We start from the raw sequence: 16113 nt of genomic DNA on the forward strand, positions 1-16113 counted from the left end.
TTTTACCTCATCACCAAGGACCGGCCGCGGGTGAGCGCCATGTTACATGGGGGGGGGCTGACAGATGACATGTGAGGATAGAGGAGAGAATCACCTTCTCCTCTGCGCTGTACCCTGGCCGTTTGGCTGAATGGTGGTGAGTGTGGTGGGAACAGCTCCTGCTCCCCCCGCCGTACCAAACTGTGTGCAGCAGTTTGTGGTCCTGTGTTGTCTGTGACCTAAAGTCCCCGGGTGAGTGCAGCTCAGGGGCAATATACGGTTAAAATTATATGTGTTTCAAATATGACTATAACTCCCCTACCCCTATCCAAAGAAATCCATCCATGTACTGCAGTATATTGGTGGATTCCTATGGATGAGGGGGGTTATAGTCATATTTAATATTAAAACTGTCCAGGGACTGTTCTGTAATTGGCATGTGTTTATATTAAATATAACTATATGAATGAGCCGGGTTATAGTCTTATTACATGCCAGTTACTGAACAGTACCTGGACAATGGTTATATTTAATGTGACTATAACTCCCCTCATCCTTAAGAATATACCAATGTACGCCCATTCTTTAGGATGATGGTGGTTATAATCACATAACTGTGCATCATCCACAGATCCTCCATAACAGTATCATCCACAGACCCCCCCCCATAACAGTGTCATCCACAGCTCCCCCAATATCAGTGCGTCATCCACAGATTCCCCCATAACAGTGTCATCCACAGATCCCCTCCATAACTTCATGACTATGTCGCTTGCTGTTGATCTTTAATATCGTACTGGAACGGCTATTCATATTGTAATGGTCCCGGCTATTCATCTTATGACCGGCTATTCATCTTATGACCATAGCAATGATTTGACTGTAATTATATCCAAGAGGTTTAACTGCTATTGAACTTACTATATTGCACCTTATGAGCCTGGCGCACTGTCGATTGCTCTACTCCAGTCATCAGAGGATTAACAGCATATCCTTTTGAGTCCATAGTGATCACCAGCAACAGAAATATAATAGATAATGTGCAGGTCTTAAATTGACTATATGGTAATAATCCATCACTATAAAATACCATAAATACCAGATTTGACAAGAACAATATGTGGACAGACATCAAATTATATTACATCAATTACTGAATTTTTTGACTATTTGTATTATTATTTTTTTTATTTCAATTTTGTACATTTTGTGTATATCTAATTAACATTGATGTTTTTTGCCTATAGTTGATCAACTATTTTTACACTATATTTGTGTTCATATTTGTAAATAAATATACATTTTAGAGCTATACTGTGGCAGCCATACAATTATCAGATATTTGAATGCCACCCGAACAGTGTTATCTCTTCTTTTGGAAGAAATCAGCCAAGTTCAATGAGAATGTGCAGCAAGACGTCGTGGGAGTCAGTGTAGAGCAGGGCTGGCCAACCTGCGGCCCTCCACTTGTTATAAAACTACAACTCCCAACCATGCCCTGCTGTAGACTGATAGCAGACTGGGCATACTGGGAGTTGTAGTTCTGCAACAGCTGGAGAGCCGCAGGTTGGCCAGCCCTGGTGTAGAGGATGGGAGTGATAGTGGTCCTGATGTAATGTGGTTGTGTCACGGTGTCCTACATCAGGCCATCGCTCCCTGGGGCCCATTGCAATGAAAGTTGTAGTACTGAAGAATGAGGCCAGAGTGGAACATAACAAAGTCCTCTTTACCAAATGCAACATAGAACTTGAAAATACAAACAGAAGGAGCAGGCTTTAGTGCAATTATCTTCTGGCACCAGCAAGGATATTTAGGCAGGTTGGTTGGTGGCAGCTCAACACTTAGTTGATACCGGCCTAACGGTTGTTTGGTGATGAGGGGGTCTTTGGCCTGTTTTCTCTCACTTTGCAGCAGTGTCTGTAAAAGCTGGATGTAGTAGGCCACTCTGCTGTCTTTTAAAAGGCTTTACTTGAGGCAATTTAGTAATGTTGCTCTCTGGAGAAACCTATGACAGGACTAGGAGCAATGCAGGGTGCGTCCTCTCCACTCTGTTGCGACACTCTGTATGTCCTTCTAATATTCAACGGTAAATGGTCAACTGTTCACCTGATAAGGTTGGGCTTAATATTTACAATGTCAAAGCAAAGTTAGTCAGCACATCCTAAGAAAATGAAATCTGATGTGACCAATGCACAAGAAACAAGCATAAAGTGCAGCAACACTCTGAGGATGCTGAGATGTGTAATAGTTTGCAAAAGTATTTACCTCCTTGGTGTTTTCATGGTTTGTTATAGAGAAATATTGGTTGTGGATAAGTGTAGGTGGGTTTTAAAAAACATCCCAAACTTTGAGCATCCCAGAGACCACCATAAAATGTAATATAACAAAATTAAAAGAATATGGCATAACTACAAACCTGTTAAGAGAATGATGCCCGCCAAAACTCACAGACCAGAGTGGGAGGACATTAATCAGATTGACCAAAGAGAACACTAAGGGAGCTCCACAGCAGGGATAAAAATACCTGCCCATATGACTGCTTTAAGCTACACAATTCACAGAGTGGTGCTTTATGTGACCAGAAAAAAACTAAAAAAAAAACTATAGGGCTGTAGATTAAGCCATCAGACAGCTGAAATCAGACACATTTACCCATGAAAGGAAAATAGCTGCTTGCAGTAGATGTTAAAAGACGCAGACTGCAGAGAACAAGCAATGGGGATTTTTTTTTATAAAATCTTATTGGAAAAAAAAATTCTGGGGCAAAACTAAATACAATACAAATGCAGATGAAAAACTTTTTAAAATTAATTTGTGTCCGATTCATAATTTTTTAAATTTTTTTCATTTCTATCCAAATTGATTCTAAAAGTGCTTCAATTGCACTGAAAATTGCTATATGATGCTCCGAGGTCTACTAGGAATCATATTTTTTATATCATGTTTTTCTTTCCCCCCCCCAAGCTTTTTAACACAATGACAGATACAATATGCAGTAGTAAATGTCAGCGTGACACTTTCATATATAGCTATGGGTAAATGCATGGTTGACAGTGTTAACAAACAGCCTGGTTAACACCACCATCTCATTTGTTATGCTTTTTAAAACAAAACTAAAAAGTTTAAAAAATTGTCACTTTGGGGGCAGGTGGTGTATATACACACACAATGCTATCTGAAAAAAAACTTGTTTTAAACCAGCTTTCCAAAAATTATGGCTATCCATATTTATACACACACACAAATGTTAGTGTGTCAGAAGAAAGAGTGGCTTGATCTGAACGAACAGGGAAAAATTCTTCCTGTTATTTAAGAGCGGCAGCAGTACAATGTGGATGTGGAAATGGTAGAGTAATAGTGTTATGTGTACAAACTGAAAAGAATGGCGTGGTATTAGCAGGAGGTGCTCAAAACCCACATGCAGTCGTGCATATATATATATATATATATAGGGGAGCAAATCCTGCACTTGTGGCCCGTTGCTAATGGCGATCCCCAGCAAAAATGCATACGGTGGAGGATGCCCACAGCGAACCACAATAGACATCCTACACAAGGTAGCAATTATGTGGATGTGATAATCAATATAACAATATAACAAAATAAATAGCAAAGACAGGTGCAATCTGCGGTCTTACTAAACCCTCAAACTGATTTTAAAATTGAGAGATTAGTCAACATGTCCTACGGTGTAGGACATGTCTAAGCCCGGGCACCACGCCAAGGTTTCTCAAGTAGCCCGGGACCTAACACTCTCCTACCCGAGCCGTATGGGCAATACCAGGAGCCAGTGGGCAAATTACAGGAGCATGAAGCCGACTCACAAACAACTCACCAGTTCCCTCCAGCATGTAACCATGCTTGCAATGGGAGGAGGGAGGAGTCTGCGAGTCCCACTCAAGACTGGCTGATATGGCCCAGGCCTCACAGGTGCACCTAAATGTGGCCTGTAGATGGAAAACAGGCACATTTAAATTGGAGTTTATACACCTCCAAGAATCTCTATATATACAAACTGAAAAGAATGGCGTGGTATTAGCAGGAGGTGCTCAAAACCAACATGCAGTCGTGCATATATACAGGGGAGCAAATCCTGCACTTGTGGCCCGTTACTAATGGCGATCCCCAGCAAAAATGCATACGGTGGAGGATGCCCGCAGCGAACCACAAGTACCACAATAGACATCCTACACAAGGTAGCAATTATGTGGCTGTGATAATCAATATAACAAAATAATAGCAAAGACAGGTGCACTCTGCGGTCTTACTAAACCCTCAAACTGATTTTAAAATTGAGAAACCTTGGCGTGGTGCCCGGGCTCAGACATGTCCTACACCGTAGGACATGTTGACTAATCTCTCAATTTTAAAATCAGTTTGAGGGTTTAGTAAGACCGCAGAGTGCACCTGTCTTTGCTATTATTTTGTTATATTGTTATATTGATTATCACATCCACATAATTGCTATCTTGTGTAGGATGTATATTGTGGTACTTGTGGCTTGCTGCAGGCATCCTCCACCGTATGCATTTTTGCTGGGGATCGCCATTAGCAACGGGCCACAAGTGCAGGATTTGCTCCCCTATATATATATGCACGACTGCATGTGGGTTTTGAGCACCTCCTGCTGATACCACGCCATTCTTTTCAGTTTGTATATATAGAGATTCTTGGAGGTGTATAAACTCCAATTTAAATGTGCCTGTTTTCCATCTACAAGCCACATTTAGGTGCACCTGTGAGGCCTGGGCCATATCAGCCAGTCTTGAGTGGGACTCGCAGACTCCTCCCTCCTCCCATTGCAAGCATGGTTACATGCTGGAGGTAACTGGTGAGTTGTTTGTGAGTCGGCCTCATGCTCCTGTAATTTGCCCACTGGCTCCTGGTATTGCCCATACAGCTCAGGTAGGAGAGTGTTAGGTCCCGGGCTACTTGAGAAACCTTGGCGTGGTGCCCGGGCTTAGACATGTCCTACACCGTAGGACATGTTGACTAATCTCTCAATTTTAAAATCAGTTTGAGGGTTTAGTGAGACCGCAGAGTGCACCTGTCTTTGCTATTATTTTGTAATAGTGTTATGTGGCATCAATAGTAGTGGCAGCAGTAGCAGTACAACATGAAACAGACAAGGCAGTAGATCTGTGTGTGGCTGTTTAGTTGTTGTAGTAGTAGTGGCCACTGAGTAGGGGTAATGGTACTGGCAGTGGAAAGAGTAGCAGTTGCTGCGGTGGTGGCAGCAGCAGCCGTACAGTATGAAATATGATGGCAAGCAGGCACACAGTGGCATGATGTGGCAGGCAATCAATAGCCAAAATCAGCAATGACAGATCTCTTCATTGGCTTTAGCCAGCAGTGTGTGAAAATCCTCATTTTGACAAATGTTTGCAGATGCTATATTGACAGGGAATGTCCCACAGGATTGGCGCATGGCAAATGTGGTGCCAATATTCAAAAAGGGTCCAAAAACAGAGCCTGGAAACTATAGGCCGGTAAGTTTGACATCTGTTGTGGGTAAACTGTTTGAAGGTTTTCTGAGAGATGCTATGTTAGAGCATCTTAACGGAAATAAGCAAATAACGCCATATCAGCATGGCTTTGTGAGGGATCGATCATGTCAAACAAATTTAATCAGTTTCTATGAGGAGGTAAGTTCTAGACTTGACAGCGGCGAATCAATGGATGTGGTGTATCTGGACTTCTCCAAGGCATTTGACACTGTACCACATAAAAGGTTAGTATATAAAATGAGAATGCTCGGACTGGGAGAAAACGTCTGTAAGTGGGTAAGTAACTGGCTCAGTGATAGAAAACAGAGGGTGGTTATTAATGGTAAATACTCAGATTGGGTCACTGTCACTAGTGGGGTACCTCAGGGATCAGTATTAGGCCCTATTCTCTTCAATATATTTATTAATGATCTTGTAGAAGGCTTGCATAGTAAAATATCAATTTTTGCAGATGACACTAAACTGTGTAAAGTAATTAACACTGAAGAGGACAGTATACTACTACAGAGGAATCTGGATAGACTGGAGGCTTGGGCAGAGAAGTGGCAGATGAGGTTTAACACTGACAAATGTAAAGTTATGCACATGGGAAGGAATAATGCAAGTCACCCGTACTTATTAAATGCTAAAACACTCGGTAACACTGACATGGAAAAAGATCTAGGAATTTTAATAAACAGCAAACTAAGCTGCAAAAACCAGTGTCAGGCAGCTGCTGCCAAGGCCAATAAGATAATGGGCTGCATCAAAAGGGGCATAGATGTCCGTGATGAGAACATAGTCCTACCACTTTACAAATCATTAGTCAGACCACACATGGAGTACTGTGTACAGTTCTGGGCTCCAGTGAACAAAGCAGACATAGCAGAGCTGGAGAGGGTCCAGAGGAGGGAAACTAAAGTAATAACTGGAATGGGGCAACTACAGTACCCTGAAAGATTATCAAAATTAGGGTTATTCACTTTAGAAAAAAGACGACTGAGAGGAGATCTAATTAATATGTATAAATATATCAGGGGTCAGTACAGAGATCTCTCCCGTCATCTATTTATTCCCAGGACGGTGACTGTAACGAGGGGACATCCTCTGCGTCTGGAGGAAAGAAGGTTTGTACACAAACATAGAAGAGGATTCTTTACGGTAAGAGCAGTGAGACTATGGAACTCTCTGCCTGAGGAGGTGGTGATGGTGAGTACAATAAAGGAATTCAAAAGGGGCCTGGATGTATTTCCGGAGTGTAATAATATTACAGGCTATAGCTACTAGAGAGAGATCGTTGATCCAGGGATTTATTCTGATTGCCTGATTGGAGTCGGGAAGGAATTTTTATTCCCCTAAAGTGAGGAAAATTGGCTTCTACCTCACAGGGGTTTTTTGCCTTCCTCTGGATCAACTTGCAGGATGACAGGCCGAACTGGATGGACAAATGTCTTTTTTCGGCCTTATGTACTATGTTACTATGTTACTATGTTTGTCCGTTTGGGTGTTATGACGCCACCTGCTATGCTGAAAACTCTGAGATGGCATTGGAGACTCCAAAATGAAGTGCAGGGAGAGCAAACTGGGCCAGATGCTTCCACTGTTACAGTCTGTCTGCCCCAAAATCCACGTGGTCAGGTATAACCGGGAAATGCCACCGTTATTTCGAAAACGAGATAACTTTTAAGACTTAAACTTTTTTTTCAATGGACACCTGGAGAAAAGTCATCAGTGTTTACAGTGTTGTGCTGTCTGTATACACACCCTAGTGAAAACGGGAACGGCAACGTCCAATTGTCCATTTATTTGCACATTTCCAGGAGGAATAACAGTGGAAAGGATAACATTAATACATAATTATTATTTTATGGGAGATGCAAGTTTACTAAGACATTTCAGGCAGGTTCTCCTTAATGAAATGCTTATTGTAGAATTTATGGATAATATAAGCCATTGTTACTTTCTTGTCCTTACATTTTACATTACATATACAGTAACTGTACTTCAATTAAGGGTAACATTAATAGGATTAATAGGATTGTCTGCTCTCACCGTGAACTATACTTATTATGGTGTTTTCATTTGAAATTGCAGGAAAATAAATGACTATAAGCATTGTTCATTAAGTTACTCTTCATATATTAACACGTAATTTATGCTCCAACGCCACATTCCCTTTGATTGAAATCTGATTGATTCCAGTAATGACAGAATGATGTGACAGAATACTGATTTGTATGATGTTTATAGCATTGATGATCGCAGCTTTGAACTAGGGGAAGTTCATAACATAAGTCATGTTTTTTACAATCATCGCAGCACTGACATTTTCCCCAATTGCACCCGGATGATTCATTTATATGAAAATGAGCAAATGAATACCGAGAAGAAGGATAAGACTATGATAATATTCTGAGGATATTCTCTTCTCATCCACGCTCTACATTCAATATTTTCTACTCCCAGGAACAAATTTCATCATCTTCTATGGACTCTCAGTAGAATTGCAGTGTACTGGCGAAATTCATTTATTTATCATTTATTTGTCAGATTATTCGCTCTTTTAGTCTCTTTGTGTTGCCTACATGTGGATACAGATAATAATCAAGATATATCATGTAAGAATAGAAAAAAAGATTACCAAGGGTATTGTGTTCCAAACCCATTCAAACGTTACAGTACAAGCATCAAAAGTAAAGTATGTATGTATATATATCATATTTGTTACCCTATAAAACGCACCTGCCAATAACATGCACTTAGGATTAGTGGAGGAAAATAAGAAACACATATTTTTCATCAGACCTCAGTTTAGAGCCCCAGTCAGACCCCCAATGTTAATCAGACTTCACCTCAGAGGCAGAATCAGACCCCTAATGTTAATAAAACTCCCAATCAGACCTTAGCTCAGACCTCCTATGTTCAGATCACAGCCCCCATGTGAATAAGACTTCCCCATTCAGAGCCCAAATGTGAATGACCCCCAAGCAGAACTCAGATCAGAGCCCCAATGTGAATGACCCCCAAGAAGACCTCAGATCAGAGCCCCAATGTGAATGACCCCCAAGAAGACCTCAGATCAGAGCCCCAATGTGAATGACCCCCAAGAAGACCTCAGATCATAGCCCCAATGTAAATGACCCCACAAGCAGAGTTCAGATAACAGCCTGATTTTTATGACCCCCAAGCAGACCTCAGATAAAACCTCCGAGCTCAGAGCAAACATTAAAAAACAGATAACAATTAACTTACCTCCCTTGCTCTGTATGCCGCTCCTGACATCCACGTACTTCTCCTTCTTCCTGCCGAATGCTGTGCTGTGACTTGACGCACACAGTGTGAGGTCAAAGAGCACCAACGTCCTCGCGCTGTGCACAGTCACAGTACAGTGAGCGGCCAAGGAACACCAGGAAGTGGTGAGTACAGAGGCCACACAGGGAGCACTGCATTCACCACTTCCCAGTCCTCCTGTACTAATGAGTGCTACCATAAGGGGGAGGAACCACAGAGGAACCAGACCATTATTTTTTTTTTTATCTTCTTGATCCCATGACTAAAAAGCAAATATAGCAGCCCTTTATATACAGCGATATTGGTGTTCAGCTGTCTTGAGAAGTCCTCTCCACTGTCCACTGTCATCATCTTCTCCATTTGGGCCATACAACTTCTTTCAGCCGCGCTTTGTCTCTACAGAGTGTGACACAGACATCTTAGCTTCCTCACATTTCTATCATCATCTCCCAACCTGGAGTCCCAACAGTGTTATGCTGCTACTACCTGTGCCCCCCAATAACCCCAAATACTATCCTGAAGAAAAATATGTGCCCTCATAGCAATAGTGCTTCCTATAGTGCCACCAACAGTAATTCCCTTCTAGAATGCCCTCATTAGTAATACTGCCCCTTACAGTCCCCCCAACAGTTAAAATGCTCCCCAAGAATTTCCCCATTAGTAATACTGTCCTCTACAGTGCCCCCAACCATGCTAATGCTCCCAAAGAATGCCCTCATTAGTAACACTGCCCCCTACAGTGCCCCCAACCATAATAACACTCCCCAAGAGTGTCCCCATTAGTAGAAGAGCCCTCCAGTATTAATAATACCCTCACAGAGCCCCCAGTAGAAATAAGGCCCCCTATTCTTACCCCAGTGGTAATAAAGCTATCTACAGACCTCTTAGTAGTAATAAGGCCCCCATAGTGCTCTTAGTAGAAACAAGGCAAATCTATAAGTCTCTCCTATAGAGCCCCCAGTAGTAATAAGAACGCCTAATGTCCCCTGGATTTATAATACCCCTACAATGCCCACAGTATTTATACAGCCCCGTACTGTTATAATGCTCACCCTGAAGTGTCCCCAGGATTTATAATGCCCCCTGCAGTGCCCGCTGTAGTTATATTCCTCCCTCCACCAAACAGTCCCACGTAAATAACATCACACCATCTCTCCAGACCCCTCCAATATACAGTCCCATGTAAATAACATCACTCCCTCCCACAGCCACCATCGATATAGTCCCATGTAAATAACATCAATCCCTCCCCCAGCCCCCTCCAACATACAGTCCCATATAAATAACATCACTCCCTCCTACAGCCACCATCATACAGTCCCATGTTATTAACAAGACCCTTTTCCCAGCCACCTCCAACACATAGTTCCATGCAAATAACATCCCTTCCTTCAGTCCTAACCCAGTTAAATAACCACAACTCCGAGCATTGCTCTGCCTGTCTCCTTACTTACCTCTTCTCATGTAGCAGGCCTCACCACAGCTTCTATCTCTAGGACTTCTCCTCTCCTGCACTGGTCACATCATTGCAGATCCTTCTCAACCACTGCCTGTTTTACTGGTAACATGACCTGTGATGTCACCACAGGTCCTTCAGCATTTCCAGGGCATTAGATTCAATTGCATTGCCATCCTGAGGATGGCAATACAGTTGTATCTAGTTTGCAGGCAGGACATTCGGGGCCTGGGACAAAACATCAGGGGCCCAGGCAGGGGAGGGCTGGCAGCCTTAGTCCTGGGGGGCAAATCCAGTCAAGTGGCCCATTGTTGGCCCCGCCCATTATTAAAAGCCCCTCCTATATATAATAGGCTACTCCCAACAAACACTGTACAGCTGAAATTCTATTGTTGAGGCCTCTCTCTACACATCATACGGAGAGGGGAGGTCTGTCCTGGATGCACTGCCTGCTTCACATTATACAATAAACAGCAGGCTACAGCCAGGAAGCTCCTCCGCTCTCCTCCCTCCCCAGATCCTGCTCAAGGCTTGTGGTTCCCCCCACCATCTGCCACCCACTCGTGGCCTGCTGCCCCCTTTGGCCGTCCTCACCCTGCTCTGAATCCTCCTTCTGCAAATGGCAGAGGGAGTAGCCGGAGCATCTCCTCTCCTACATAGCGCCCCATACCTCTTATATTCAGTGATGTCCCCTTTTTTGTAGACGCTCTCTTTCTTTATCTTCTCCATTCAGACCAGACCGCCATGATGATTTTTCAGCCATCTCCCGTCTGTGCAGAGATTGACAGACATTAGTTTCCCACATTTCCATCATCTTCACATCTTCTGAACACCATTTCCTGCCACCCCCAATACTATACCGTAGAAACAGTCCCCCTGGAAATACTACCACACAGATAGTCCCCCTTCAACAATTATTGGCACACAGTGCTCTAAAAAATAACTGCGCCCAGATACTAATAGTATAAAGATAATGTCCCCCAAAAATAATTGTGCTAAGCTGATACTATGCCAGGGTTTCTCCCAAAGTTACAGTTCTCCCCAAAATCCCACCAATATAAATAATTCTCTGCCAGAGCACACTTAGTAGTAATAATGCCCCTAAAGTGCCCATACTAGTAATCATGTTCCTCATAGCCCCCCAGTAGTAGTAAAGCTCCGCATAATACCTCCTAGTAGTAATAATTCTCAGTATAATATGACAGTACATGAAATACCCCCGTTTAGTGCCCGCAGTTGAGCTAATGTCCCCATAATGTATGCCAGTATAAAATACCCCTATATAGTGCCCCATTAAATGCCCTCATAGTGTTCCTCTCCCCTTCCCCATAGTGTCCCCTATAATATGCCAGTAAAAAAATGCCCCTTCTTAGTGCCCCCAGCAGATGCTCCTATAGTGCTCCTCTCCCCATAATGTGCCAGTAAAAAATGCCCCCTTAGTGCCACCAGATGCTATAGTGCCCCCCATAATGTGACAATAAAAAAAGGACCCTTTAGAGCCCCCACTTCCCCATAGCGCCCCCAAATAATGCCCCTATAGTGCCAACAGATGCCCCATAGTGCCACTCTCCCCTATAGTTCCCCCCATAATGTGCCAATGAGAAAAATCCCCTTTAGAACCCCCATATTCCCCATAGTGCTCCTCTCCCCCATGGTGCCCCCATTATGTGCCAATAAGAAATGACCCCATAGTGCCCCCCCCCAAGAAATGGGCAAGAAATAAATGCCCCCAGAGTGCCACCCCCCAAAAAATTGGGCTGTAAGAAATGCCAGATGCCCCCATAGTGCCAGCTCCCCCCGCCAAGAAAAATGCAAAAAACACTAATACTTACCTCCATCAGCAGTGATGCGATGCAGACCTCTTCCGGCCTGTGTCCCCCCACTGTGTGCTGCCCGGCACAGGCGGCGCGATTATAATGACGTCATCGCGCTGCCTGAGCCGGCCTCTGATAGGCTGCAGGCATTAGTGCCTGCGGCCTATCAGAAGAACAGGGAAGGGAGACGCCTCTCCCTCCCCTGCCCTGCTGCAGCACAGCCATCTGTATTGCTGTCCTGAGGACGGCGATACAGATGAATATGTAGATGAGCGCTTCTAAATTGGAAGCGCTAATCTCCTACTGCCCCCCACCTGTGGTGATCAGCGGTGCGGCCCTGAGGAATAAAAAAAATTCAAATAAAATGTTTTGTTAAAAACAGCCCAGCGGCCGTTTTTAACATGCTTTAGGGCGGCCTGGGGGGCAATTGCCTCCCTGCCCCCCTTCCCAGCCCTCCCCTGGGCCTAGGCCCCGAATGTTTTAACCTAGCAATGCCCCCTTTGCTCGACACACGTAACAGCCTCCAGCTGCTTTTTGTCTCAACTTCTTCTAGGTTTTTTTTGTTCTTCACTTTCTGGTATATATACATATACAGTGGATATAAAAAGTCTACACACCCCTGTTAAAATGTCAGGTTTCTGTGATGTAAAAAAAATGAGACAAAGATAAATCATTTCAGAACTTTTTTTGTAAAAAAAAAACACTATCCTGCTACATATTTGCAGTACTTTTTTTTTCCATCTAAGAAATAGATCTCTGATGGAAATTAGTCAAGCAGAGGCCAAATATGTTCTTCTGATGGATCAGGAGAATGGAAAATGAAACGGAGATGTTAACTCTCCCTAAGATATCATATCCTCTATTTGGGTCTTTGGAGCCATTTACTAGTTTTCCATAAAGTTATGGACTACAATAGTTTCAACTTACAGAACTGATTAAGGCTAGTTTCACACTAGCGTTCGTCGGTCCGCTCGTGAGCTCCGTTTGAAGGAGCTCACGAGCGGACCCGAACGCCTCCGTCCAGCCCTGATGCAGTCTGAATGGAGCGGATCCGCTCAGACTGCATCAGTCTGGCGGCGTTCAGCCTCCGCTCCGCTCGCCTCCGCACGGACAGGCGGACAGCTGAACGCTGCTTGCAGCGTTCAGCTGTCCGCCTGGCCGTGCGGAGACAAGCGGATCCGTTCAGACTTACAATGTAAGTCAATGGGAACGGATCCGCTTGAAGAGGTCACCATATGGCTCAATCTTCAAGCGGATCCGTCCCCCATTGACTTTACATTGAAAGTCTGAACGGATCCGCTCAGGCATCTTGCGCACTTAGAAAATTTTCTAAGTTATTAATGCAGACGGATCCGTACTGAACGGAGCCTCCGTCTGCATTAATATGATCGGATCCGTTCAGAACGGATCCGATCAAGCGCTAGTGTGAAAGTAGCCTAATATTGTACCTTGAGAGACCACTGTATACCAGTCAGCTATACCATTATACTAATTATCTCAGTTGCACCTGACAAGGATGAGATATACAGTATTAGGCAGAAAGGGAACAGTCAGTTTCCAAAGTTAATGTTTTTGAACTTGGAAGCAGGAAAAATGGGCAAGTGTATTATTCTTTGACAAAGGACAAATTGTGGTGGCTGGACGACGGGGTCAGTGCAACTGCAAAAGAACAGGTTTTGTGGGATTTTCCATGTATGCGGTGGTTAGCACCTACCAAAAATGGTCCAGGAAAGGACAACCAGTGAACCAGTGTCAGGATCAATGATGCAGATGAGAAGTGAAGGCTAGCCTATTTGGTCTGTAAAACAAGTAGCTGTTAATACTGGATATAATAGAAATGCGCTAGGGGGGCATTGCAGCGTGCTGCATATGGCGCTGCCAAGCACTCCCATTGTCACGGCTGAGGATGGGGAAAACCCTCAGCCGTGCAATGCCAGAAGATGTTAAGCGCTGCTTGGCCAGGACGACAGTATTAGGGAGCAGGTCACCTCCTATCGCGTCCCTAAACTGACCCTGACTCCTATCCATATGAGTCAACCCTTAAGGTGGGAGGACTCATACACCGGATTCCTAGGGGTCCCTACTAGTCCTCAGGATTGCCCTGGAACAAGGAGCAGGGTAAGACTACCTGTTCTTTCTGGACACGAATGAACATGAGTCTCACTGGCCAAGCTGCAGGGAAAAGAACATAAACAGCCTATGGATATGGCAGGAGGCTGAAAAGCACTTCCACACCTACCTGCCACAGACACTCAGACTGGATCCCGTGCAAGACAGCAAGTGTCCACACCCAAACACAGATGGACACAGCACACACACAAACACACAGGAAGCCAGATCCATAGGTGCATAACATAACAAAGGAAAACATCAAATGGACATCAACATAAACTTAAGAGTCACAGATAGTTTTACATTTATGACCACAAGGGTGGCCCTCACTGGCAGATGGTATTCACAGGAGGCTGCTCCAGCTAAGCATGGCTGAAGCAACCCACTGAGACATGCCAAGAACAGAGGCTTTATAGGCCTAAGTGGCCACACCCACACAGACACACCCAGTGTCTCGCACACACAGAAAGGGAGTTAACCCTTCCACCACCAGGGAAGGGAAAATACCACTTAAAGGGGAAGTGCACACAATACATAAAACCAAGTGCACACATAAACACATATCACACACAACCGCATGCACAACATAACTAGTTGCCCACGGCAACCACAAGTGAGGCCACACACCAGCGGCCCTCACCTGTGGTTAAACACCCAAACTAAACCGCAGGCAACCACATGCGGTTAAGGAGTCACGGTCATAGCCATGGCCGTGACACTCCCACCCCTCAAAACCCCCCCACCAAAAAAAAGGAAACTGGTGAGAGACACATAAAAGGGGATAGGAGAAGGGAACATCCACTCTCAGGACAATGGTTCCCAAAAAGTCGCTGCCAGCTGCATCCTCTCCCAGCACACACTAAGCCAGTCCAACGAGGCCTGCAGCCAGCCACACCGACACAGTGGAGAGAACCACTGAGAGGTGGACAAGGGGACTCTCCACTCACGTCCCCACTCCATTCTCTGCCAGGAGACACTCCTAACTAGCACGCAGCCGGACCACTAACGGAATGCTGCCAGCAAACGACCAGAGATGGGAACATGGAGAGGGACGAGGGATCACCAACACGGACACGGAAGGTAAGGTGGCGGGGAATAAGCCACCAACCGTGCCGTTAACAGTGATCCCCCTTAATGCTCTCCCTCCGGAGAACGCGCATGCAGGCCACAAGCAGATGGCACTGCATGCTGCACCCTCTTTCGAAGGTGTGCACCCGCACACCAAACAAACACCACGGTGCAATAGAAAATCAGGGGACGCCAAGACAGAGCACGGTGAAGGGATGGCGGGGAAACGCCACTCACCGCGCCGTCAGCGACGAAACCCCACAACGCTCTCCCTCCGGAGAACGCGCATGCACCCCTTCCGCAGATTGCGGTACATGCTTCACCCTCTTTCGAGGGAAGGCCACATGAGGAGCCATTGTGGTCATACTGTCACGGCTGAGGATGGGGAAAACCCTCAGCCGTGCGATGCCAGAAGATGTTAAGCACTGCTTGGCCAGGACGACAGTATTAGGGAGCATGTCACCTCCTATCGCGTCCCTAAACTGACCCTGACTCCTATTCATATGAGTCAACACTTAAGGTGGGAGGACTCATACACCGGATGCCTAGGGGTCCCTACTAGCCCTCAGGATTGCCCTGGAACAAGGAGCAGGGTAAGATGACCTGTTCTTTCTGGACACGAATGAACAGGAGTCTCACTGGCCAAGCTGCAGGGAAAGGAACATAAACAGCCTATGGATATGGCAGGAGGCTGAAAAGCACTTCCATACCTACCTGCCACAGACACTCAGACTGGATTCCGTGCAAGACAGCAAGTATCCACACCCAAGCACAGATGGACACAGCACACACACAAACACACAGGAAGCCAGATCCATAGGTGCATAACATAACAAAGGAAAACATCAAATGGACATCAACATAAACTTAAGAGTCACAGATAGTTTTACATTTATGACCACAAGGG

The sequence above is a fragment of the Bufo gargarizans genome, chromosome 3, assembly GCF_014858855.1.
Source record: "Bufo gargarizans isolate SCDJY-AF-19 chromosome 3, ASM1485885v1, whole genome shotgun sequence".
NCBI classification, from domain to species: Eukaryota; Metazoa; Chordata; class Amphibia; order Anura; family Bufonidae; genus Bufo; species Bufo gargarizans.